This window comes from Cervus canadensis, chromosome 15 (assembly GCF_019320065.1).
Source record: "Cervus canadensis isolate Bull #8, Minnesota chromosome 15, ASM1932006v1, whole genome shotgun sequence".
In the NCBI taxonomy this organism is placed as follows: domain Eukaryota; kingdom Metazoa; phylum Chordata; class Mammalia; order Artiodactyla; family Cervidae; genus Cervus; species Cervus canadensis.
The window spans coordinates 4,799,265-4,825,330 of record NC_057400.1 but is presented as its reverse complement, the minus strand read 5'-3'; positions in this window follow the sequence as shown (position 1 = coordinate 4,825,330).

Here is a 26,066-nt window from a genome sequence, read left to right as displayed (position 1 = left end):
AAGGTGAAAACAACACAAATTTCTATCAACTGATGAAAGGACAAACAAAATGAGATATACCCATGCAATGGACTATTAGTCAGCCATAAAAGGAAATGAAGAGCAGACACATGTTGCAAAATAGATGAACCTTGAAAACCATTATAGGTTATTTATTGTTATTAAAAATTATTTGCATATTAATAGAAATTGTATATCTCTACTTGAGAGACTTTGGCTTTTGTGTTCCAAAAGCTGAAAGCATTAACGGAAATGATTTAGAAAGTCAGGTAATGTGTCTCTCACTGTCATACCCTTTCCACACTGGAAACAATTTCCTCAAGAGTTGGGAGTTGATGAGGCTGAGAGGAGTGAATGAGAGTCAAGAATTTGTACAACCAGGGAAAGAGGTCCTATGGCTCCCACCTTGTTCGCATCTTGCGCTGGGCAGACAGAAGGCCCAGAGAGCTCTGGAGGAAGCAAGAACAGAAGGGCTATTTCCCACAAAGAATGGAGGGCGGTGGCCCCCTGCTGAGAGGATGCGCTGCATGGTGCCAGTGGGTCTCAGCCTGGGACCGCCCGGACACAGCTCCTAGGACTCAGCGTGGCCCAGAAGCAGCAACGTGAGGGTCACGCCCTTAGGTCTCACCTGGAAGGATCAGAGAGAACGAGAAGGGAGTGAGCAAACAGCCCAGGGGCTACGTTATGGCAGCTACCTGCGTATACTGATGACTGAGCATCTTTGGAGCATGGAAACAGCAATCTCTTTGTGAGCATGTGAACTCAACTTTAGATAACCCCCTACTGCTCTCCCTGCTTTCATGACAGACAACAAGATAAATCATACCACATCTCTTTGGTATTTCACAAACCTCTAGAACTTGGACATGGTCTTCGGAGAAGTCTAAGGGAAACCAGCTTCAGTTGAGATGAATTTCTCACCATGTCATTGGATGGATTTTTGATTGTTAAAGAAAAATAAAGAAAAGGATCATTTCTTTTTGACACCTTGGTTTTTGGAATTGTACTTCACTTCTTTATACCTGTGTCGATAGGATTTCTTTCTTAAATTTCTATTTTCACTCTTTTTGTTGTCTTCTGTTGCTTTCAGGGAGGACGTTTAAATGAGCTGAATCATGTTGCTGAACAGCTGAAACCAACACAACGCTGTAAATTAACCGCGCATGCGCGCGCTCAGTCACGTCCGACTCTGAGACTCCACGGTAGCCTGCCAGGATCTTCTGTCCATGGGATTCTCCAGGCAAGAATACTGGAGTGGGTAGCCGTTTCCTACTCCAAGGGCTCTTCCTGACCCAGGGATCAAACCCTCGTCTCCTACATCTCCTGCATCGGCAGGTGTACTCTTTATCGTTGTGTCACCTGAGAAGATAAATTAACTATATTTCATAAACATATAGGAAAACTATATTTCAGTAAAAAGAGAGCGAGAAAAAAATAAAGTTAATTGATACAAAAGTTTTTTGGCAAAAATAAAGAAAAAGTAATATTACTAATGTCAAGCTCTTGGATGGTCTAAAGGCTCTTATTTGATTTTTCTAAACTGTTCCAGCAGACAGAATGCATTTGGGAAGAGACGATTGGCTGCATAAGGACTCATCATGTGTGGTTTGCAAACGGAAAAGAAGAAAGCCAACACCAGGAGAGACGTCCTGTCAGAGTGGTCCTAGGCTGTCTTGAGCCCAAGGTTGAAGGACTGTATCAGTTGAAGAGTTTGACTCCATCAGTTGACTCTATCAGTTTAAAGAAGAGCTCAGCAAAATGTCTTAATTAAAACTAAGCATGCAAACTCTGAGGATAAAGACTAGGGATTAGGAAAGCTTAATTAGATAAACCAGAAGAAGAATGGATACATTGACTTCAAAGAAACAACTCCAAAGAAGTTGTGTTATATTTGAAGACAAAATATCCACCCAGGGTCCATGCTGGGCAAACCCACATGTTCTGGAGAGACAGAGTTCAGTCTGAGTGTGGACAATTTGATGAGGTCCTTATCATGAAGACCAAACAAATGAAACAAAGATAATCAATCATTCAGTTGGGCAAGACAGTGGTTTTCTGAGCTGGGTCTGCAGTCTGATTTGGAGATTGGCTTCACCATTAGAAAGTTCCTCTGTGGAGTGGCCATGACCATTTTTCTCCTCTTCAGCTGTTTGTTATTGTTAGACACCCTCTTTGTTTTAGATATAAAATTGCCTGACAAGGTAAAATGAAGTGATGTTATCTTTCTAATGAATGTGTAATGGCCTTGCTGCTTTCAGCCATAGTGATTGAACACAGCATGTCTGTGATCCAGAGAAATAATTAGAAATGCCTTGAATGAGTCTCCCTTCTGAATGCCTTTGGGAAGGAATAGTGGTGGCATGATGTCACCAGGAGTGGGAATTAATATTACTTTTGTTTTTCTTTCAATGTCACCTCATTTTCACTGTGAGAATTTTCTAAGACAGTGTCCTCTCCTCTTTCTCAAGACATCCTGAGATGTCCTAGGGAAGGATTGGCACCCAGCAGTCAGTTGTTCAGCCCAAGAGGAGCAGCAAGTTCAGTGGCTGTTTTGATTCATGTGCACAGTTGATGTTCCTGGAGGATTTCCAATGGGTCTATAACATCCACTCAGTCTCTGATGATACAGAAGAGACACCCGAGGCTCACACGGGAGGTGACTGGTGTGCTGGATTGTGTGAAATCTTGGAGACAGGCAGGTCCATGTTCAAATCAAGTGTGCCAGGAATAATGATCTTTGTGGCCTGGAATGAGTTTTGGAGCTGTTCTGAACTCTAGATTTCTCCATTGAAATATAAATAATAATTCTATCCCAAATTCTTCACTGAAATCCACACATGCCAATCTACTATGTACCAGAGTCAATTTGGAGAGACAGATTTATTTTTACTCATTCAGAAATATTTGGTGAGAATCTATTATATTCTAGGCCACTAAGATAAATGCCAAAAACAGCATTGCAGCAGTATGTGATGGATATGATGGTTGGATGGAGATGATTTCAAGGTTTTGTGAGAGCATATAGAAGAGTCCACAGGACTGGTGAGATCAGGGAAGACTCACAGAGGGAGCTGCTGTTCTGTAGCATTGAATGAGGAAGAGAAACTTCCCAAGTGGGGGACAGACTAGACTCCTTTAGGTGAAGGAGACCCAGACCCCAGTCCAGGAGCTTCTGACCCCTAATCTAGTGCTATTTTTTACTGCTGTATTTTGAATCTTCATTTCACCTTTCAAGGATAGATGCTAAATATGATAATAGAGGTGTTTTGGAAAGATCATATTAAACCACCAATGAATCAACTATGAAGAACCATTTAAAATATAGATTTTCATCTGTCTCTCACAGCCAGAATTGACATTCTGATGCTTTTCATAAAGGATAATGCCTAACTTAAAAAAATTAATATCAAAGTCTAAATTATGAGGGATGGGGTGGAGAGAATGCATTACATGGTAAGAATTATTTAAGTCATTGAGATAATAAAACCTTCATTCTCATAACAAGGATGAGATAATGAGATGAATCCTTCCAAGATTTAACAGATTTATTATTCTAATGAACTCTACCTGACAGTTTTGAACTGTATATAAAAACTTATTAATCTTTTGATAGACACTGAGATTTTTCTTCCTTCCCATCGAGGTGTATGATGAAAAAATTATGGCTGAAATTGCTCACTGAAATTTTCCTCATGGCAGAGTGTCATGTTGAGGATATGTCTCTCTGCCATCCTGACTTTATTGAATTAAACTGGGGAAATAAAACTTTGTAAAGAAGAAATTAGAGGTGTAATGATGGAGGAGATTAACTGGCATGTGGGTCCAGTGGTAAACAAAATTAAACACAAATTAGACTTTTATCTGCCAGCTCAGCAGGATTCTGTCTGGCTAATTTTACAGTCTTTTTGATTTCACAAAGATGTTCTGGACATCTATTTTGTGCCAGGCACAGTGTTGGTGCCAGGGACATAAAGTTAACTAGGATATGGCTTCTGTCCTTGAGGGTCTCATCTTGCAGGGAGCAGGGACTCCCAGGCAGGCAGTGAAGGAATTGAGTACTGACATGCTCAAGGCATAAGAAAAGGAGCAGAATGAATGGATTGGAAGTCTTGAAGTGGTTGAAGAATTGTTGGAGCTGGGATACTAGAGACAGAGAACAAGCGTATAGGGCGTGGTGGTTAGGGAGTGACATGCTTAAAATAGAAACATAGGATGGGGTGCAACTATTGGTAATGTTTACAGTTGTATTTTTCACATGTTTTTGATTGTGATTCAACAGAAGACAGATTTTTTTAAAATTAATTTTTATTGGACTATAGTTGCTTTACAGTGCTGTGTTAGTTTCAGGAGCACAGCAAAGTGAATCAGCCATACATATATCTCCTCTTTTTGGATTTCCTTCGTTCAGGTCACTGCAGAACACTGAATGGGGTTCCTTGTGCTGTCCAGTAGGTTCTCTCTACTTACCTATTTTTATACTCAGTATGGATAGTATAGATACGTCAATCCCATCTCCCATTCATCCTACTCCCCCTTCTTCCCTTGGTATCCATATGTTTGTTAGAGAGATTTTGTACCTCTGTCTAGTACACATGTATATCATTGAAACAAAGTTTCATGAAACAATCCTTACCCTTCCTGTTGGAAAGTCCCTCTGATATTTCCTGTTCTGCTTTGTTCTGTTTATGTAATTAAAAACTGAATTTTATGACATGAATACAGTGTCACTCTGGCTTGAAGTTCACCAGGAATGGGTGGTTAACAATGGGTAGAAGACAAATTCATTGGCAGCAAGAAGGTAAAGAAAATGAGACCAGGGTATTGAATGAATTTTTCAAGGGTTTTGAAATCACCAAGCATTATGGTAGGGGTAATGGTGGAGAGAGAAAAACAGCGGTCCAGGGGATAGAATCTTCAGTGAATTAGGGGAAGTGACCAGGAGACTTTGCTGTTGTTATTGTTCAGTTGCTCAGCCATGTCTGACTCTTTGCGACCCCATGAACTGCAGCAAGCTAGACTTCCCTGTCCTTCACCATCTCCCGGAATTTGCCCAAACTCATATCCATTGAGTCGGTGATGCCATCCAACCATCTTGTCCTCTGTTGAACTCTTCTCCTCCTATGTTCAATCTTTGCCAGCGTCAGGGTCTTTTCTAATGAATCAATTCTTTTCATCAGCTGGCCAAAATATTGGAGCTTCAGCATCAGTTCTTCCAATGAATATTCAGGATTGATTTCCTTTAGGATTGATTGGTTTGACCTACTTGCAGTCTGAGGGTCTCTCAAGAGTCTTCTCCAGCACCACAATTCAAAAACATAAATTCTTTGGTGCTCAGCCTTCTTTATGGTCCAACTCTCACATATGTATATGACTACTGGGAAAACCACAGCTTTGACTATATGGATCTTTGTCGGCAAAGTGATGTCTCTGCTTTTTAATATGCTGCCTAGGTTGGTCATAGTTTTTCTTCCAAGGAGCAAGTGTCTTTTAATTTCATGGCTGCAGTCACTGTCTGCAGTGATTCTGGAGCCCAAGTACATAAAGTCTGTCACTGTTTCTATTGTTTCTCCATCTATTTGCATGAAGTGATGGGACCAGATGTCATGATCTTCATTTTTTGAACGTTGAGTTTTAAGCCAGTTTTTTCACTCTTCTCTTTCACCTTCATCAAGAGGCTCTTAAGTTCCTCTTTGCTTTCTGCCTGAGAGTGGTGTCATCTGCATATCTGAGGTTGTTATTTCTCCTGGCAGGAGAAATGAGGAGCAAGAAAACTTGCTCCTTAGAAGGAAAGTTATTAGAAACATAGACAGTATATTAAAAAGTAGAGACATCACTTTGCTGACAAAGTTGCATATAGTCAAAGTTATGGCTTTTCCACTGGTCTTGTACTGATGTGAAATTTGGACCATGAAGACGGCTGAGGGCTAAAGAACTGAGGCTTTCAAATTGTGGTGCTGGAGAAGACTCTTGAAAGTCCCTTGGACTGCGAGTAAATCAAACCAGTCAATCCTAAAAGAAATCAACCCTGAATATATAATGGACGGACTGATGCTGAAGCTGAAACTCCAATACTTTGGCCACCTAATGCGAAGAGCCAACTCTTTGGAAAAGACCCTGATGCTGGGAAAGATTGAGGGCAGGAGGAGAAGGGGACGGCAGAGGATGAGATGGTTGGAGGACATCACTGACTCAATGGACATGAATTTGAGGAAACTTCAGGAGATAGTGAAGGACAGGGAATCCTGTTGGTCTGCAGTCCATGAGGTCACAAAGAATCGGACACAACTTAGCTACTGAACAAGAACATTGCACCTTGGGCTTTGATATGGCTTCCACTGGGCAAGGGTTGGTCACCCTTCATGACATTACCCTTCAGTAGCATGTAGTATTGAGTCAGGGAGAATTTGGAGGAGTATATCTTATGTTTGCAGATGGTGGAGGGGAATATGAGATGCCACCCTTCTCTATGTAAAAATTTAGAAGTTTGGTCAAATGACACAGCGCTTCCAAATCATAATGTAACATGCAGGTGCCGATAGCTATTGAGAGAAAATAGAATTAACTTCTCAGAGGAATTGGGGGAGGGCTTTGCAGAGCAGGTGAGCCCTAAGTCCTCACCTGGTTACAAGTAGAGGATATCCATTCTACAAACAAAGGAAAATCCCCCTGGAGGAAGTAAGACCTGAGCTGGTTCTTGCCACTGGTTTAGAACACACTGTGGGTTACAAAGCACTGGTTCATTTAAATTTAAGTAGTGGATCTGCACTAGTATTTTTAAAAAAGTATAGAATATAAGTAGTGGATCTGCACTAGTATTTTTAAAAAAGTATAGAATATACTAGAATAAAAAATAATTTTGTAAAGGAAAATATAATTTCTGAAGATTTTGCATGATAAACGGCTAGTGTAACTGTTCTCTATGGAGCATCATAACTCTTGGTTTAAGACCAGTGGTCAATTACAATCCTCACAGAGAGTGAACTCTGACACTGCCTCTTGAGGGACTTAGGGCATCATTGCGTCTCTCTGGACCTCAGGTCCCTCTTCTGCAAAGTAAAGTGCTGGCATGATATTTTTGTTTTCTCCCAGTTCTAAATTCTATGATTTCTTTTATTCTCATCTAGGAAGATGGCTACAAAGCTCACAGTAGACAGAATGCTAATGTTTACTATTTTCACAGTATATTTTATCTGAAATTTTCTGTCTCATGAGGTCATAGAATTAAACTCATTATCCTTATTGCTAATATAATAAAATGCCTTTGAAGCCAGAGATTCCATTTGGTTATCACTGACTATCAAGTGATAATTATGTGGTCAAATAATGAATTATATTATCAGCTACATAAATAATGAATTACGGAATCAGTTATTTAAAAGCGATTTTAGAGTATAGGAAATTGACTTAATCTTCTAAATCAAGAAAGTATTCCATAGAGCTAAGTAAATTCTTCTTCTCTTTTTTAACTGATAACACATACAACCTGGCCAAACGATAACTACAGAAGTAGAAAATGGTCTGTCTTAGAGGTTTTAAAAGATTTGTATTAAGTTGCAATCCTGTTCTACACAGTATGCTTGATTTTTTATAAATCCATCTTTCTCTTATTTTCTTGACAGCACATTTATCCATGTGCTTTTCAAGCTGAGCTTTCTAAGTGACCAGCCTTATTTACAATTTTCTAGAAGGAGATAGAAGGCAACTTCTGATTTTTGAAAGGGAAATATTTTTTTGTGTAATAGAATGATTGAATGCAAGGTAATACTAATACAGTTTCTAATAACTTTCCAGAGGTTAGAGAGAAAGCCATGCATAACAAACATGGTTATCTCTAGGTTTTTAATGTCTATGTTTTAAATGAAAGATTAAAAAAACAAAACTAGGCTTGATATAGGCTTAGATGTTGAGGACAGCGTGAGGGAAACTGATAGCCTCACCTTTCTCTTATCTATTGGGTTTTATCATTGATGATCAGCTAATGGGTTTCAATACCTCTCTTTTTTTTTTACACTTGATCTTAGCCAAAAGGCCTAGAAGAGATAATACTTCCCTTTTTTAAAATAGGCTGGGGGCACATCTATGTATCTGTGATGATAATCAAGTTTTTAATGTGATGTTGCAAATAGCCATAGTTGTTCTAGATGTTGAAAGATCATATAAAAGTAATAAAAGAAATCTAGTGCAGAAAACAAGAGCCTGCATTGCACAGTTGCTATAGATATGAAAGAAAATATGTCTAAAATTCCTGGTTCGGGGCACACGTATGGTTTAGTTGCTAAGTGGTGGTTTAGTCCCTAAGTTGTGTGCAACTCTTGTAATCCCATGGACTGTAGCCTGCCAGGCTTCTCCGTCTATGGTATTTTCTAGTCAAGAATGCTGCAGTGGGTTGCTATTTCCTTCTCCAGGGGATCTGCCCCAGCCAGGGATTGAATCTGGGTTTCCTGCATTTCAGGCAGACTCTTTACTGCCTGAGCCACTAGGGAGGTCCCTAATACCCAACAAATAACACAGCATCACAGCAAGTGACAGCTGCTATGATTCCTAGAGAATTTACTAGAAAAAAGGGTCTTTGACCAAAACAAAACAAAAAACAAAAACAACACTCCACGGATTCCTGTCTTTGTTTTTCTTGTAACTTATAATTTCAAACCAGAAAAGTAGCAAGAATAAGAACAGTGCAAGGAATGCGCATATGCTCCTTACCCAGATTCATCTACCATTGTTTGTACATGATCATTCTGTTTGCTCCCCCACCCATATATCTTTTTCCCTGTATCAACAGAGAGTAAGTTGCATATATTATGACCCTTTAACCCAAAACACTCAAGTATTTCATAAGAATATGAATATTTTCATACATAAACACAATATTTTCAAACATAAACTGCTTTGCAGTTGTCAATTTTAGCAAATTTAACACTGGTGCATGCTTTTATCTAATTTACCCTCCATATCTCAATTTTGTCTGTTGACCCAATATTTTTATGGCCTTTTCCACCTGTGAGTAACAGGACCGAGACAGGATCATGTATTACATTTGGTCATCATATCTGGGACATTCCCAGCCTTTCTTTGTCTTTTAAAACACGAACATTTCTAAAGAACATAGCCCCCCCCCCCCACCCCCCTGCTTTCTTTAAGCAAGATGTTCCTCCTTTTGGATTTGCATGTGTTTCCTTGGAGATCACTAGAATCAAGACCAAGACGTGGAGACCTAGTAGTATTCATCCCTATTGGGTGAATTTTGCTTTCAGAAGGCAAATCTAGGTGTTCATGGATAGATATCCACATAACTCACGTACATGCCAAAATACATAAACATTCACGCATATCTACATATACATGCATGCACACACATGTACACACACATGTATGTATATGTATTCTAGAAATTATGAGTTTCTACCAAAATCTCTAAATCCAAACTGTCCCCAAAAGTTCTTTCTTAATCCCCTCAACCGTTTCATATTCTCATGTCCCTTTTCCCTAATAATTTCAACATATTTTGTAATTTATTCAATTCTATATGACATCTAAAATTATATTAGAAATACTGTGCCCATACTTTACAAGAAACAAATCAGCTGAAAAAGAATTTCAGATTTGCTTGCAATTTTCCCATTCCATCTCATCTAAGACTGAGGGTTTATGGTCAAATGTCATGTTCATAAGTTATTTTGTTAAGTTCTCTTTATTGTTTTCCTCTTTGATGTGTTACCTCTTTAATGGTATCCATTTTAAAATACATAAAACAGAGTTCCTTATGTTTAGTTTTAGATTTCCTTATCACATCTACTTCTGCTTCATTGACCACACAAAAGCCTTTGACTGTGTGGATCACAGCTAACTGGAAAATTCTTAAATAGATGGGAATACCAGGCCACCTTATCTGTCTTCTAAGAAATCTGTTTGCAGGTCAAGAGCAACAGTTAGAACCCAACGTAGAACAAAGGACTGGTTCAAAATTAGGAAAGAAGAATGACAGGGCTGTATATTGTCACACTGCTTATTTAACTTATATACAGAGGACATCATGTGAAATGTCAGGCTGGATGAATCACAAGCTGGAATCAAGATTGCCAGGAGAAATACCAAACAACCTCAGATATGCAGACGGCACCACCCTTATGGCAGAAAGCTAAGAGGAACTAAAGAGCCCCCTGATGAAAGTAAAAGAGAATAGTGAAAAAGCTGGCTTAAAACTCAACGGTCAATAAGCTAAGATCATGTCATCCAGTCCCATCATTTCATGGCAAATAGAAGGGGGAAAAGTGGAAGCAGTGACAGATTTTATTTTCTTGGGCTCCCCAATCACTGTGACAGTGACTGCAGCCATGAAATTAAAAGACACTTGCTCCTTGGAAGAAAAACTATGACAAATCTAGACAGAGTATTAAAAAGCAGAGACATCACTTTGCCAACAAAGGTCTACACAGTCAAAGCTGTGGTTTTCCCAGTAGTCAGGTATGGATGTGAGAAGTGGGTCATAAAGAAGGCTGAGCACCAAAGAACTGATGCTTTTGAATTGTGGAGTTGGAGAAGACTCTTGAGAGACCCTTGGACTGCAAGTAGATCAAACCAATCAATCCTAAAGGAAGTCAACCCTGAATATTCATTGGAAGGATGGCTGCTGAAGCTGAAGCGCCAATATTTTGGCCACCTGATGGGAAGAGCTGACTCACTGGAAAGACCCTGATGCTGGGAAAGATTGAGGGCAGGAGGAGAAGGGGGCAGAAGAGGATGAGATGGTCAGTTAGCATCATCGACTCAGTGGACATGAATTTGAGAAAACCCTGGGAGTTAGTGAAGGACTTCGGAGCCTGGCATGCTGCTGTGGGTCACAAAGGGTCAGATGAGACTTAGTGACTAAGCAGCAGCAAGAACAGAAAATAGCATCCTTACTGATTTAAGTTAATATTTTGTGTATACAGACCATTAATAAGCTCCAAGAAGCGCCTAAACATGACACAAGAAGGTGTATACAGAGAAAATCACTCCCATACTACTGATACCTCACCACTACCAAGCCCTTGTAGGTAGCCAACATTACTGTTTTCTGGTTTATCCTTTCTGTATTCCCACTGGTAAAGACAAGGAGATTAGGCATGCTTTCTTATTTCTCTTTGTTTTTTTTTTTTTTTTTAACCAAGAAGTAGCATATACATATTATCCCTTTCATTTTGCTTTTTTAGGAAAAAAAAATGATAATATCTTCTGGAAATCACTCCGTGTTGGTTCCTAGGCATCTTCATCATTCTTTTTCAGAGGTGCATAGTATTCCAACATAGGTAGGTAGCATTGATTATTCTACTAGTCTGCCCTTACTTGTAGTTTTGGGTAGTTTCCAAATTGATGTTTTGAAAACTCAAAGAACACGGCAGCAAAAAATATGTTGTTTGAAATATATATTCAGGATAAGTGTAATGTTGAAGTTCAGAGTGAAGCTATGTATATATTATTTGTTCGGTATTGCCAAATTCTGTGTGGGTTGTACAGTTTGGCATTCTTGGGCTGGAAGGACTATAGCATCTATAGTAATGAGCAACATCTGTGGGTGTCTCTTAAGTTTGGTGTGTATTATGGAGTGTTTACTGGTCTTTCTGTCTCCTACGTAGCCCCACATCTTATCTTAATAATCAAACTTATCACAACTTTTCACCTCTTAATTTGAGGGAAAGCAGTGCTGGCTGCATTGAGAATCTTTATCACCACAGTTTTGCTTCTGATTGCACAGTGGGATTTCTGTCTTCTGAGGAAGGAGGGGTTTGATCTACTGGGAAGCACTATACTACCCCACCTTCTGACAGGGACCACATGCTGAAATCAGACAATGGAACAGGGTGCCAAGAACTGAGCTTGGAGGGGAAAAGTGTCAGAGAGGAAATGTAGACCGCATGGTCAGAAACAAGGATTTGGAGACAGCTATGGAGAGTTCTGACAAAACATGATCCACTGGAGGAGGAAATGGCAAACCACTTCAGTAAAATTGCTGTGAGAAGTCCAAGGACTGCATAAAAAGGCAAAAAGATATGATACCAAAAGACGAGTGCCCCCAGGTTGTAAGGTGTCCAATGTACCGCTGGGGAAGAGTGAAGTACACTCCTAATAGCTCCAGAAAGAATGACGCAGCTGGGCCAAAGCAGAAATGATGCTCAGCTGTGGATATGTCTGGTGATGAAAGTAAAATCTGGTGCTGTAAGGAACAGTATTGCATAGGAACCTGGAATTTTAGGTCCATGAATGAAGGTAAACTGGACGTGGTCAAGCAGGAGATGGCAATAATAACATCGACTTAATAGGAATCAATGAACTAAAATGAAAGGGAATGGGTGAATTTAGTTCAGATGACCATTATATCTACTATTGTGCCCAAGAATCCCATAGAAGAAATAGAGTAGCCCTCATAATCAACAAAAGAGTCTGAAATGCAGTACTTGGGTGCAACCTTAAAAATGACCGAATGATCTTGGTTAGTTTTCAAGGCAAACCATTCAACATCAGAATGATCTAAGTCTATGCCCCAACCACTGATGCCAAAGAAACTGACATTGATCAGTTCTGTGAAGACCTAGAAGATCTCCTAGAATTAACACTAAGAAAAGATGTCCTACTCATCACAGGGGATTGGAATGCAAAAGTAGGAAGTCAATTCTCAGAGGATGAGACAATGGGATGGCATCACCAATTCAATGGACATGAACTTGGGCAAACTCCAGAAGATGGTGAGGGACAGGGAAGCCTGGTGTGCTGCAGTCTATGGGATCTCAAAAGAGTCAGACACGACTCGACAGCTGAATAGCAACAATAAAATCTGGGATCACTCAAGCCAGATAATTTAGGTGACAAGAAAGATCCGGTCAGGAGAAGTGAGGCATGCGTTTGGTAATCATCTGGAATGCAATGTGAAGCATGGGACACCTGCTCACTTCACAGGAGCAGGAGGACAAGCTAGCAACCAAGACCATCAAGCATTTATATGTGTTTGGTATTGTGGTCGGTGTTTCAAATCTGTTGCCATTTTGGTTCATCCATGTTTGAGGTGGGAAATGCCTCCAGCAGTGAACTTAGAATGTTTTCATTTTAGACATCTATTCATTTTTTTTTTTTCCAGCTTCATTCAGCTCAATCAATAACCACTGAGTGCTTCTGGTAGATTAGGAATGATGTAGATTAAAGACAGCTTCTCCCCAGCTTCTACCCACCAGCCTCTACCTTCAAGGGTCTCTTGGCCACCACATGCTGAAGTGGGTGAGACCATTAGGACACAGGCAGTGCCGATCCAACTTGGGCAAGTGAGACTACAGTAATGGTGGGGACCTTGGGGGCCCTGAGGAGCCCCCAGGGGTTTCCAGTGGTGAGTGGGGGGGTGCCTGCCTGGGTCAACTGTGGGTGGAAAAGCATGAGGCAACCAGAAGAGCAGTGAAGTCTCAGGCAGAGAGAACACCTTCAGGTCTGCGCCCGCGGCCCAGACGAATGAGACAATAGGACATGAGTGGGTGCAGCTGTGGGCGCGAGATGCTGAATGGGGGAGGAGGGCGTGGGGTGACGGGCTACACTGGGGGTCCCTTATCGCCACATGGACGGGGAGCTACGCACAGTCCTTTTTCTCCTTAGCGCCGGTACCTCAGTCAGTAAAGAATCTACCTGGAATGCAGGGCACCTGGATTTGATCCCTGGGTTGGGAGGATCCCCTGGAGAAGGAAATGGCAAACCACTCCAGTTTTCTTGCTGGAAAAATAGGAGCCAGTCCATGGGATCGCAGGAGTCAGGTGTGACTTAGCAACGGAACCACCACAACTGCCTGCACACTCTTTCTAGCTGTTCAGAATCAGGAATAGAATAGTAGTAGTAATAATACTAATAATAGTTAATCATCCTTTATTTGGAAGGTTATTGGGCAGATGAGACCTAGAAATTGTCATCTGGGAAAGTTCAGTGGCTGTGTCATCTTGGGCCAGAGGTCCAGGGTGAGTGTTTGCCTGAGTTTAAGCTCGGTTGGATTGATTATATTCATGGTCTACTTTTGGAAACTGTCCCATGGAGACTAGAGAATCAAAACAAGCATGAGTTCTCCACTGCAATAGGCGTGTGACATCTTCTACAGTGGGGCACCATAAAACTTGCCTTTGTTCCAGAAACATCAGAGTGATGGATGTGCTAACAAAAGAATGCACCTCAGAAAGCCACTAAGAACACATTTTGTAAGTGATTGACGGGCCTGACCAAGAGCCATTAATATAGTACCCAATTGTGTTCATTTTATGTTGTTATTTAATATTGTTCCTAATAACTTTTGGGACAAAATCTCTCCTCTACCCAATTACAGTGCTCTTTCCAGGTCTAAAAGCAAAAGAGAAACTTCCGAGTAGCTGAAGGTATAGGATCTGAGTTATGAACAAGCCGATTTTCACTGCGGCACCGGCTTCTGGTGTTTCTCAGAACGAGAGTCTAACCTGAGTCGCTCATTAACTGCCACAGCTTCCCTCTTTAAAAAATTAATTTATTTTTAATTGAAGGATAATTGGTTTACAATATTATGTTGGTTTCTGCCTTACCTCAATAGGAATCAGTCATAGGTATCACAGCTTACTTTTTAAAGATAGCCATTTCTTCTTGCACCAAAAAAGATGTTTTTAGTGTAATCTTGGCATGTGGATTTTTACTCTTCCCTTTCCTGTCCTTTCTTTCCTGCAACATGCTTTTCTCCATCATTATCTGCTGTTAAATCTCACTAGGTCATTGCTATATAACCTGTCAGTGGAGTGAGTTGATGGATTAACCTGATCTATTCCCATTATTAAAACGTGCATGTTCCCTGTTATTCTTTTGTTATAATTGGTAGAGTTGACTAGAATTCTCAGCTCCCGGCTGAAGGGGGATTGTGTTTGCCTGGTTCATCTCCTAATTAGGAAAATGGACTAATTTAACATTTCAAAAACCGCTATTGGATCATTTCTCCATTTGCTTGCTGTCTGAGACCACTGTCCTGATGAACTATTGAATTACATTCTGCCTTATTTTGTGAGAAAGACCCAGCTGCTGTCCTTCCTTCTCTACTTCTGAGATTGTCTGACATACTTTACAACTCCTTAGGTTTACTTCTTTCTTATTCAAAGAAGTCAAAACAAGTGTCACTCTGTCATTTAGAAGCAGATATATACTGAACAAAAGAAATAAGATAGTCACATAAATGACCACGTGGGAAAACCAATAGCAGTTGGATAACTGGATAGAACAGTTGTGTGTTTCAAATAGCTTTGTGTTTGTCTCATGTTTACTTTCTCCTAAAACTAGAAATGCATATGACAGTTTGCTGGTTTTTATAAGGTAATATTAAGTCTGTGTGGAGCTCAGTTAACTTTAATAATAGATCTATTGATTCTGGTATATTCCCTAACTAGATGATCACATTGAAAAGAATGACAGCAATGCTGTTTCCTTTCCTATAGTATTGGCCAGAACCAAGGTTCAGTGTGAATCATATGATTGGGAGTGGTTGCTTTCATTTTAACATGAAATGCAAAGTTGACTGCTGGTTTTTGAAAGATATACATTTCAAGTTAAGAAAGTTTTCATTTAAACCCGGATAGCTGTCTTTGTAAGAAAAGACACTGGAATGAAAGTTGAACTTTATAAAATATTTTTTGCAGAATTTATTGAAATAATTTTTATCTCTTACTCCAGTGATCCCCAACCTTTTTGGCACCAAGGGACCAGTTTCGTGGAAGACGATTTTTCCATGGACGGAGTGAAGGAGATGGTTTCTGGATGATTCAGGCACATTACATTTATTATGCTGCTACTGATCTGATATGTATGTATGGGCCTTCATTGTGCATCATTTGGGCCCTATCTGAGGTTTCATGTCTTTTTTAAATTCAGAGAAGTTTTTTCTTTTATTGACTTGTGCGTATTTCTCCTCAAAGGTTTCTACTTTGGGAATTACTATTAGACAGTTATTTGAACTGGTGTAGGTGAGGGAGATTAAGATCTACAACTTTCCAGGTACAAATAAATGAGTTATAGGTATGAAATGCACAGTGTGGGGAATATAGTCAATAATTATGTACTATCATTGTATGGTGACAGATGGTTACTAGACTTATTTATCATTTTGAAATGTATAGAAATATAAAATCACTATGCTGTGTAACAGGAGCTTACATATTGTTGTAAGTCAATTACATTTAAAGAAAGAATATATGTATCTTACCTCCCTCTCTTTTAGCTTTCTACTTTATTGTCTTTTTGTGGTATTCTCTTGAATTGTCAGTTCATCCTTCCAGCTCACTTTTCTCCCTTTAAGAAAACTATGTTTATTGTGAAAAAATTTCAACATATAAAAGTATACACAAAATAATAAGTAATTATGAGCATAGAATCTTGCTTAAGGAATAAAATAGCACCAAAATATTTGAAGTCTCTTGTGTTCACCTCCCTATCAGAACCTTTCTCTCTAACCAAAGGGAATCATAATTTTGAATTTGGTATTTTATCATTTCCAATCATGTCTCTATATTTACGACATGTATGGCATTGCTTCACTTTCTAAATACTGTACAAACAATACTATACTGTGTACATCTTTTGTAGCCTTTTATTTCAAAAAACAGTATTATGTTTAGACGTATTCATGTTCATAGGTATAGTTCTAGTTTATTCCTTCAGATTATTGTTTAAAATATCTGAACAGACCTCAGTTTATTTATCCATTTTTCTCTTGGTGTGCATTCAAGTTTTCTTCAAACAGACACTTGCAGTGGAAAGTAGCCTCCTGTGAACATCTTTGTCCGTGTCTTTTTCTTACTGAACTGTAGATTACCTTACTTATCACAGACAGTAATATTTTGAGGATCCAGATGTGATCATCTCATTTTCTAATAGATTGATTTTGCACTGCTCAAATGGTTTCTTCACATAAAGAAGAAACCCATGCATTTCTTCAGATAAAGAAGTTCCCTGTGCAAAGTCATGAAATATTCTTTGCTGTTTTACACTGGTTTCAATTTTTTATTTTTTCACATTTAAGTCTTTGCTCTGCCTACAATTCATTATTACTTATAGACTAGTTGGGAGATCCAATTTTATTTTAATTTCCATAAGAGTACTCAAATATTCCAAAATATTTGAATAACTATGTAAGTAAGAGCAAGACAGGATGAAAAATAGCTAATAACTAGTTACTCATTATGACCGTGAGTAATTTAAACTTGATGGGCATCTTCCAGACTTTGGAAAAGCTGGGCCTTTTAGAATTTAATTTGTCATAGAGGGACAATGTGAGCTTGTGAGATGCTCCTGGAGTCTTGACCCAGAACATGACGACTGGAAGACTTAGGGCATCACTGTTGGACAGAAGCACAGGTGATTAGTCCTTCAATCAAATGTGCCGGAGGACAGTGGGCAGTGAATCTTCTAGACCATTTGTCATTTGATAACCTTTCATCATATATCTCAGTAACCTGTGCCTGGGAGCAGCTTATATATTACATTATTTAAGTTGTTAAAGTCACAAGCTTCATATTCTGCAGGCTTTTTATTATGCAGGGTGTCAGAATGCTGTGCGCCACTGCATTGTAACAGCTCTCTGATAGAAAGTAGAGGAAGCCCACCTCTCAAAGCCTGAAATAGTAAAAGTAAAGGTTTAATTGACCGTCATCACTGTCAATCATCTCAAGCAGAGCCCGAGAGGCAGTGCCTACACTGACCCTGCGGTGCGGTGTGGATTAATTTCCTTTTCTCCGCTTTGTCGTCTGGAGCCAGAGAAATCATTATGGGTAAAGTATGATGTTTATCTTATGATACACCCCAAATAGAGAAATGAGGGTATTTTGTCAATAAACCCATCCTTACCTGATGGGTCTAGCTTTTGAAGTTTAGAACCTTTTAAAAAAATTATAATTTATTCATTCTCTTTGGACCTGGTAAGAGAAAGAATCTGCCCTGATTATTCATCAAAAATTTTCCTTAAATGACACAATATCTATCTCATAGCTGTGTGAATTTTCTTCAGCTGTCTCCTCTACCTGGCAACATGTCTATCTTCTTTTAGCAACTAGGGAGCTTCCCTTGGCTCAGATGGTAAAGAATCTGCCTGCAGTGCAGGAGACCCAGGTTCCTTCCCTGGGTCAGGAAGATCTCCCGAGAAGGGAATGGCAACCCACTACAATATTCTTGCCTGGAGAATTCCATGGAATGAGGAGCCTGGTGGACTATAGTCCATGGGGTTGCAAAGAGTCAGACACAACTAAATGACTTTCACTTAGCAAATAAACTCCTCTTCACCCAACTGAGCTAAGACAGCTTCTTGCCAGTGTCTCTACCACGGTGCCCAGCCCCTTCTGGCCCACCATGATCTCTTGGAGGACTTGGACTTGTCCTCCTTATATGTATATCCTCTCTTTGTACACACACACACACACACACACACACACACACACACACACACACACACACACACACTCAATGGATCTCTTATGTTTGGTGTCTAAATACATTTTATTTATTTGAAAGGGGGCCCAGGGCTTCCTAGGGTAGTGTAGGTCAGCGTTTCCTCTTTTATTTTTTAAATTGAAGTATATTTGATTTACAATGTTGTGTCCATTTCAGGTGTACAACAAAATGATTCAGTTACACACATATATATATATTTACCTTCATTGACTACGTTAAAGCTTTTTGACTGTGTGGATCATAACAAACTGTGGAAAATTCTTAAAAAGGTGGGAATCCCAGACCACCTTACTTGTCTCCTGAGAAACCTGTATGAAGGTCAAGAAGTAACAATTAGACCTGGACATGGAACAACTGACTGGTTCCAAATTGGGAAAGGAGTACATCAAGGCTGTATATTGTCACCCTGCTTATATAACTTTTATGCAGAGTACGTTATGTGAAATGCCAGGCTGGATACATCACAACCTGGAATCAAGATTGATTGATGGGAGAAATATCAATAACCTCGGATATGCAGATGTTAACCACGCCAAAGGCAGAAGGTGGAAAGGAGCTAAGGAGCCTCTGCATGAGGATGAAAGAGGAGAATGAAAAAGCTGGCTTGAAATTCAACATTCAAAAAACGAAGATCAAGACATCCAGTCCCATCATTTCAGGGCAAACAGATGGGGACAGAGTGAAAGCAATGACCGACTTTATTTTCTTGGGCTCCAAAATCACTGCAGATGGTGACTGCAGCCACAAAATTAGAAGGTGCTTGCTCCTTGGAAGAAAAGCTATAACCAACCGAGACAGTGTATTGAAAAGCAAAGACATGACTTTGGCAACAAGGGTCTATATATAGTCCAAGCTATGGTTTTTCCTGTAGCCGTGTACAGATGTGAGAGTTGGACCATCAAAAAGGCTGAGTATTTGATACTTTTGAATTGTGGTGCTGGGGAAGACTCTTGGGGGTCCCTTGGACTGCAAGGAGATCAAACCAGTCAATCTAAAGGAAAGCAACCATGAATATTCAAAGGAAGGACTGATGCTGAAGCTGAAGCTCCAATAATTTGGCCACCTGATGTGAAGATCTGACTCATTGGAAAAATCTCTAATGCTGGAAAAGACTGAGGGCAGGAGGAGAAGGGGGCAATGGAGGATGAGATGGTTGGATGGCATCCCCAACTCAATGGACGTGAGTTTGACCAAACTTGGGAATGTTGTGAAGGACAGGAAAGCCTGGTGCACTGCAGTCCCTGGGACTGCAAAGAGTCAGACACAACTTAGTGATGGAACAACAAAAATATATTTGTATATTCTTTCTGTCTAGCTATTTCTCTTGAACTGAATTGAAATTAAAATATCATTAACTGATATCCACAGAAGAGATAAAAATGCATAAAACTTTGGAGAGAGAACTGGGTTCAAATGCTATTTTGACCATTTATTGCTTAGATGCTGCTGGAAAAATTCATATCTGAGTCTTAGCTTGTTGTTGGACAAAATTAAAATCATAAGAGTTCTGTTAGATAACACCTACCTAGTGGCTGTCACAAAGGATAACTTATTTTTTGGTCTACTCTCCTTTTCTATTTTCAAAGAAGAGTTGCTTTTAGATTATTTTCATTTTAAAAGAGTCCTATTGATGATTGTCCCTTGCATAAGCGAAGGAACAAATCATTGGTATTCCTCGCTTCTTGCTTATTTGCTATTTTCTTTGCGGGAAACAATACATAAATGAAGATTTGGCATCATCTGGGAGCCAGAAGCATCAGAGCCACTCGGGAGCTGGTGAGGAATGCAGAATTCTAAAATGTACTGGGTGAGGAATGTGCATGTCAGGAAGAGCCTCAGAAGGTTCAAGTCGCCTGTTGAATCGTGAGGAGAACTGAACCAGAGCGGATGCTGACCCCTGATTTGAGGAGTGGGAGGAAGTTAATATTAGCTTTTGTGTTATTGGTAGGGGGATTTCTAAGGTAAAAGTGACCAGTTGGGTAGAACGTCCTTGTAGTGAAAGGAGGGCTGGGTTTTAATAGCTGTGATTGCCTGCACCACCCGGTTGTATTTTATTTCATGCGTGTGCCAGCCTGGAGCTCTGGAACCTGTGTAACAGTTACTTCCCCCAGAGGAACCAGCTTGTGTGCCCATCCTGACATGGAAGCAGCGGCTGGTGGTTTGATTTCATTTATTTGTTGATGATTGTTCCCTGTGGCCATGTCAGCAGACTGGAGTCTTGTGCCTCCCCAGGGATTCAGCAGACTGAAACAAAACTTACTTTTCTTTTCTCTTTTGTTGCTTTATTAAAATAAAAAATCTAAAAGAAGCAAGGCTTTAATATTATATATATATATATATACATATATATGTATACATATATATGTATATATATATATATATTGATTTGAAGTATTCCATGTCTCATAGAAAATGTATTATTACCCTCTGAAAGGATGACCTTCACTGACATTTCATTTCAGGGGTATTGGCTTGGTTGACTATCTTTCTTTTAAGTCTCCACACATTTATTTGAAATTTGAAGATGTTTTTGTACCGATTAAAAGTCTATACTCAGATGACCATTCATGAACAATTCCAGAGTTTCATTGGTGACAGGTAAATTTAGATTTTCACGACCATTTAAGTGGATACCTTTTGTCCTATCTTGTGTGATAGCCAAACAAATTTCACTTCTGAGATTTGGATGACAGCTTAGGAAGTGTTTTTCAGGAGGAAAGATGGCTTTACTATTTTCTAGCTTCTCTTTTAGGTGTTAGTTCAACAAACATTTCAAACATACCTACAACAGAACATGTCCTTAGAATAAAGAGACATGAGAAGTGTACAGAGTTTCTGCCTTCAAGAGGTCAAGAATTTGGTAGGCAGACAAGCAGTGTTTGATTAATTGCAAGTAAAATGTGATGTAATTGCTTGACTCTAAATTAAATAAGACAAAGACATGTATATAGTGCAGTTTTTGTCCCAGAGAGAACAAAGGGAATGTTTAGGTGGGGACTTGAAATCCCAGAACAGGTAAATAACTTGGGATATGCATAGTTAAGAAGAGACCCCCATATGGATGACGGTGACAGAAGGACATCCCACTGGGGGATGTACTTACTCAGGCCTGGAGATGTGAGACAGTGTTGAATGGGGAACTGGAAGTGTCTGACTCTGTTTATAGTAGTGACTCTTACCACACGTCAAACTTTTTTCATTGTGACAAGTAGTGAAAAATATATTTTATATAGTGATGCAGTACCCAACACGTGTACACACAAATTCAACAGGAACAAAAGACAAAAACTTCACAAAATAATATTTGATGATATTTTAAATAATATTTGCTGCTGCTAAGTTGCTTCAGTCGTATCTGACTCTGTGCGACCCCATAGATGGCAGGCCACCAGGCTCCTTTGTCCCTGGGATTATCCAGGCAAGAACACTGGAGTGGGCTGCCATTTCCTTCTCCAATGCATGCATGCAAGCGAAGTCACTTCAGTCGTGTCCAACTCTGTGCGACCCTATGGACAGCAACCCACCAGGCTCCTCTGTTCATAGCATTCTCCAGGCATTTAACAATAATTTAAATAATGTTTATCCTTGCTAAATACAATATGCTTTTATATTTTCTTTCCTCATCTCTGTGGTTCTGTTTAATTTAAAAATGCTGGTCATGACTTACTAAACTTCTGACAATTCATTAGTGGGTCATTACCTACAGTTTGAAAAACAATGGTGTGGTCTGTGAGTACTCAGGTGGAGGAAAGCAGACTGGAGAGTTATCAAGAATCTGATCACACTGGAGGAAAACATAGGCAGTGAAATCTTTGATAAAAACGGCAGCAATGCTTTTTGGATCTGTTTCTTACAGTAATTGAAATGAAAGCAAAAATAAACAAATGGGACTTAACTAAACTTAAAAGTTTTTGCACAGCAAAAGAAACCACAAACAAAGCAAAAAGACAACCTATAGAATGGGAGCAAATATTTGCAAACAATATGACTGACAGGGGATTAATTTCCAAAATATAAAAACAGATCATACAATTCAGAAACAACAACAAAAAAAACCCAAACAACTCACTAAAAAAATAGGCAGAAGACCTAAATAAACTTTTCTTCAAAGTCTTTTTTCTCAAAGAAGATGTAACGATGGCCAAGAGGCACATGAAAATATGTTCCACATCACTAATTAATAGAAAAATAGAAATCAAAATTAAAATACATACTACCTCACACCAGTCAGAATGGCCATCATTTAAAAGTCTACAAATAATAAATGCTGAGAGGGCGTAGAGAAAAGGGAACTTTCTTACACTGCTGGTGGAAATGTTAATTGGTGCAGCCACTATGGAGAACAGTATGGAGATTCCTTAAAAAACTAAAATTAGAGTTACTGTATGATCCAACAATTCCACTCTTGGGCATATATCCAGAAAACACAACATCTCTCATTCAAAAAGATACATGTGCAACAATGTTCATAGCCACACACAGTAGCTGAGACATGCAAGCAACCGAAATGTCCAACAGATGAATGAAGAAAAAAGCTGTATGCATATGTACATATATACACATGCATAGAAACACAATGGAATATTACTCAGCCATAAAAAAGAATGAAAACTGTGTCATTTTCAGAAACATGGAAGGACCTAGAGATTATCATACTAAGTGAAGTAAACTAGACAGAGAAAGACAAATAGGATACTGCTTACATGTAGAATTTTGAAAAAAAGGATACAAATGAACTTATATGCAAAAGAGAAATAGCACCACAGACATAGAAAACAAATTTCTGGTTTCCAAAGGGTAAAGAGGTGGGGGGAGGGATAAATTGGGAGTTTTGGATTAATAGATACACACTACTATGTATAAAATAGATAACAACTACATAGAACAGGGTGTTATACTCAATATTTTGTAATGACATAAGGGAAAAGCATCTGAAAAGTATGTATATACATACACACACACACACATATATAAAAGTGAACCATGTATACATATATATAAAACAATCTCTTTGCTGTATGCCTGAAACTAATACAACATTGTCGATCAACTATACTTCAGTTAGAAAAATGATTCCTAGATTTTGACTTGAGCAACTGGATGGATGGTAGAATCACTTGTTGAGATGTAGTGGGCTAGTGTATGTTATTGAGCAGGACAAGGGTGCTTATCAAGAATTTTGTTTTGCTTGAGATAAACTTGAGATGACTATTGATTTCCAAAAGAAGATGTCAAGTAGATAGTTGAATATGTTAGTAAAGAGTTCAGTGAAGATGTTTGGAACTAGATCCATAAATGTGAGTGCCTTTGATATGTGGGTGGTATTTAAAATTGTGGAATAGTCCGGAATCGGATAGGGAGAGGAGGCAGATAGAGAAAAATAGCGAGTTAGTTGTTAGTGAAATGGGCTCCAAAATTAAGAGATTTAGCTAAGGAAGGGAAGACAAAAATTACTGGAAGCTGGTGGTTAATGTGGTGGAAGGAAGCCTGGGTGGTTGTTCTTAAAATATCAGTGGGAGTAAGAGTTTTCTAAAGAAGGAAGCTTTTGATTGTGTCAGATGCTGATGAGATGGCAAGCGGCAGGGAAGAAGTCACTGCGTTTGGAAGGAGAATTGGAGTGGTGTTGGAAAGAGGAATTTTTGTAGGGTGGTGGCTTTGGCAGCAGTAATGGAATGATGATCTTGAGGATGTGGAGGTTGGGACAGGAGGGGTGCCAGCGCCCAGGAGGCAGTGAGAACGCCTTTTTGTCTACCCCAAGTGCAATGGATGTTATTGAAAGGTTTTCAGAGTTTTGAAATATCTTGTGGATAGCCTGTGGAGAGGCGACATGAGGGGGTGTGTGTGGCTAGAGAGAGTGAGAAATTGTGAGACTTTGCAGTGGTCCATGTGGAAAAGGATGGCAGCTTATTCTAAGCATTGGGGTTTGTGAAGGAATTATGTAAAAAAAAAAAAAAAAAACCCTTCACAGAACAAAGGAGTGAGTTCAACAAGAGCAGTGAAAGTGTTTTATCTTTGGAAATGAGCATGATGTTGCATTTGACAATATTTCATGTTAATTTATTCTGTTGACTAATTGTTCTTTGGAGAAATTGAACTCATTTGCCATTAGATTTGACATGTTAAATTAATCAGATCTCTTAAAAGGCTTCCAAATTCTGAGAGCATAAGACAGTTCAAAATTGCATCCACATTTATCAGTGCTGTTTTTGACATGATATGCAAAGAAAAATAGCCTCATTCATTCTTGTCTGTACACTGACATGGGGGCATTTCCTGGGTTACAAATTTTCTCCCCTTCTTCAAGATGAACTGACTGCCTTAAACTCGACTGTATTATTACTCCATTATTGATTAATATAAATCTTAAAAATATAGTTTTTAAAAATCATAACATATCATAGATCATGTGAAATTCCTTTCATTTCTCATCACTTCATTTCTGGTTTTGATATTGCTTTTAAAAAGTTTTTTTTTCTCCTTTATAATGAGACAGTGTCTGTAACACATTTCCTATTACATTGCCATTTTCGTTTAATGGAACACAACTTGAAGCATCCATTTTTCACTTGGAGCAAAATGAAATTCTTTCGCTGAGCTGTTGCATTAACAGTCAATGTTGTGTTGGTTCTAGCTCTTCAAAACTATAAGTGATGTGTACTTAATGGGTCTTCCTCTCCCATCTCACCCATTTTTCTACATTTCTCACTGATCCTAAGTATTGTTTCCAAAAATCTAACCTTTACCCCTTTCTACTAAACTCTTCTCTTACATTTCAATGCCTCACTTAGATATAGTTTATCATTGTCTGTACTTAAAGATGTGGTTTTTGGTTGAGGAGATGGGATTACCTAAAAGTAACTTTTGTGAAATTTTAAGATAGACTCAACTTTTAAGGGGAGCTTTTCTGTCTTGAACAAAGATTGAACTTCAGTTCAGTTTCTCAGTCATGTCCGACTCTTTGTGACCCCATGGACTGTGGCACACCAGGCCTCCCTGTCCATCACCAACTCCCAGAGCTTGCTCAAACTCATGTCCATGGATTTGGTAATGCCATCTAACTATCTCATCCTCTGTCATCCCCTTCTCCTCCTGCCTTCAATCTTTCCCAGGATCAAGGTCTTTTTAATGAGTCAGTTCTTCACATCATGTGGCCAAAGTATTAGAGTTTCAGCTTCAGCTTCAGTCCTTCCAATGAATATTTGGGACTGATTTAATTTAGGATTGGCTGGTTTGATCTCCTTGTAGTCCAAGGGACTCTGGAGACCACACCTTGGCATTCCAACACCACAGTTCAAAAGCATCTGTTCTTCAGTGCTCAGCCTTTTTTATGGTCCAACTCTCACATCCATACACAACTACTGGAAAAGCCATAAAACCATAGCTTTGGCTATATGGACCTTTATCAGCAAAGTAATGTCTCTGCTTTTTAATATGCTGTCTAAGTTTGTCATAGCTTTTCTTAAAGGAGCAAGCGTCTTTTAATTTCATGGCTGCAGTCACCATCTGCAGTGATTTTGGAGCCCAAGAAAATAAAGTCTGTCTCTGTTTCCATTGTTTCCCCATCTATTTGCCATGAGGTGATGGGACCAGATGCCATGATCTTTGTTTTTTGA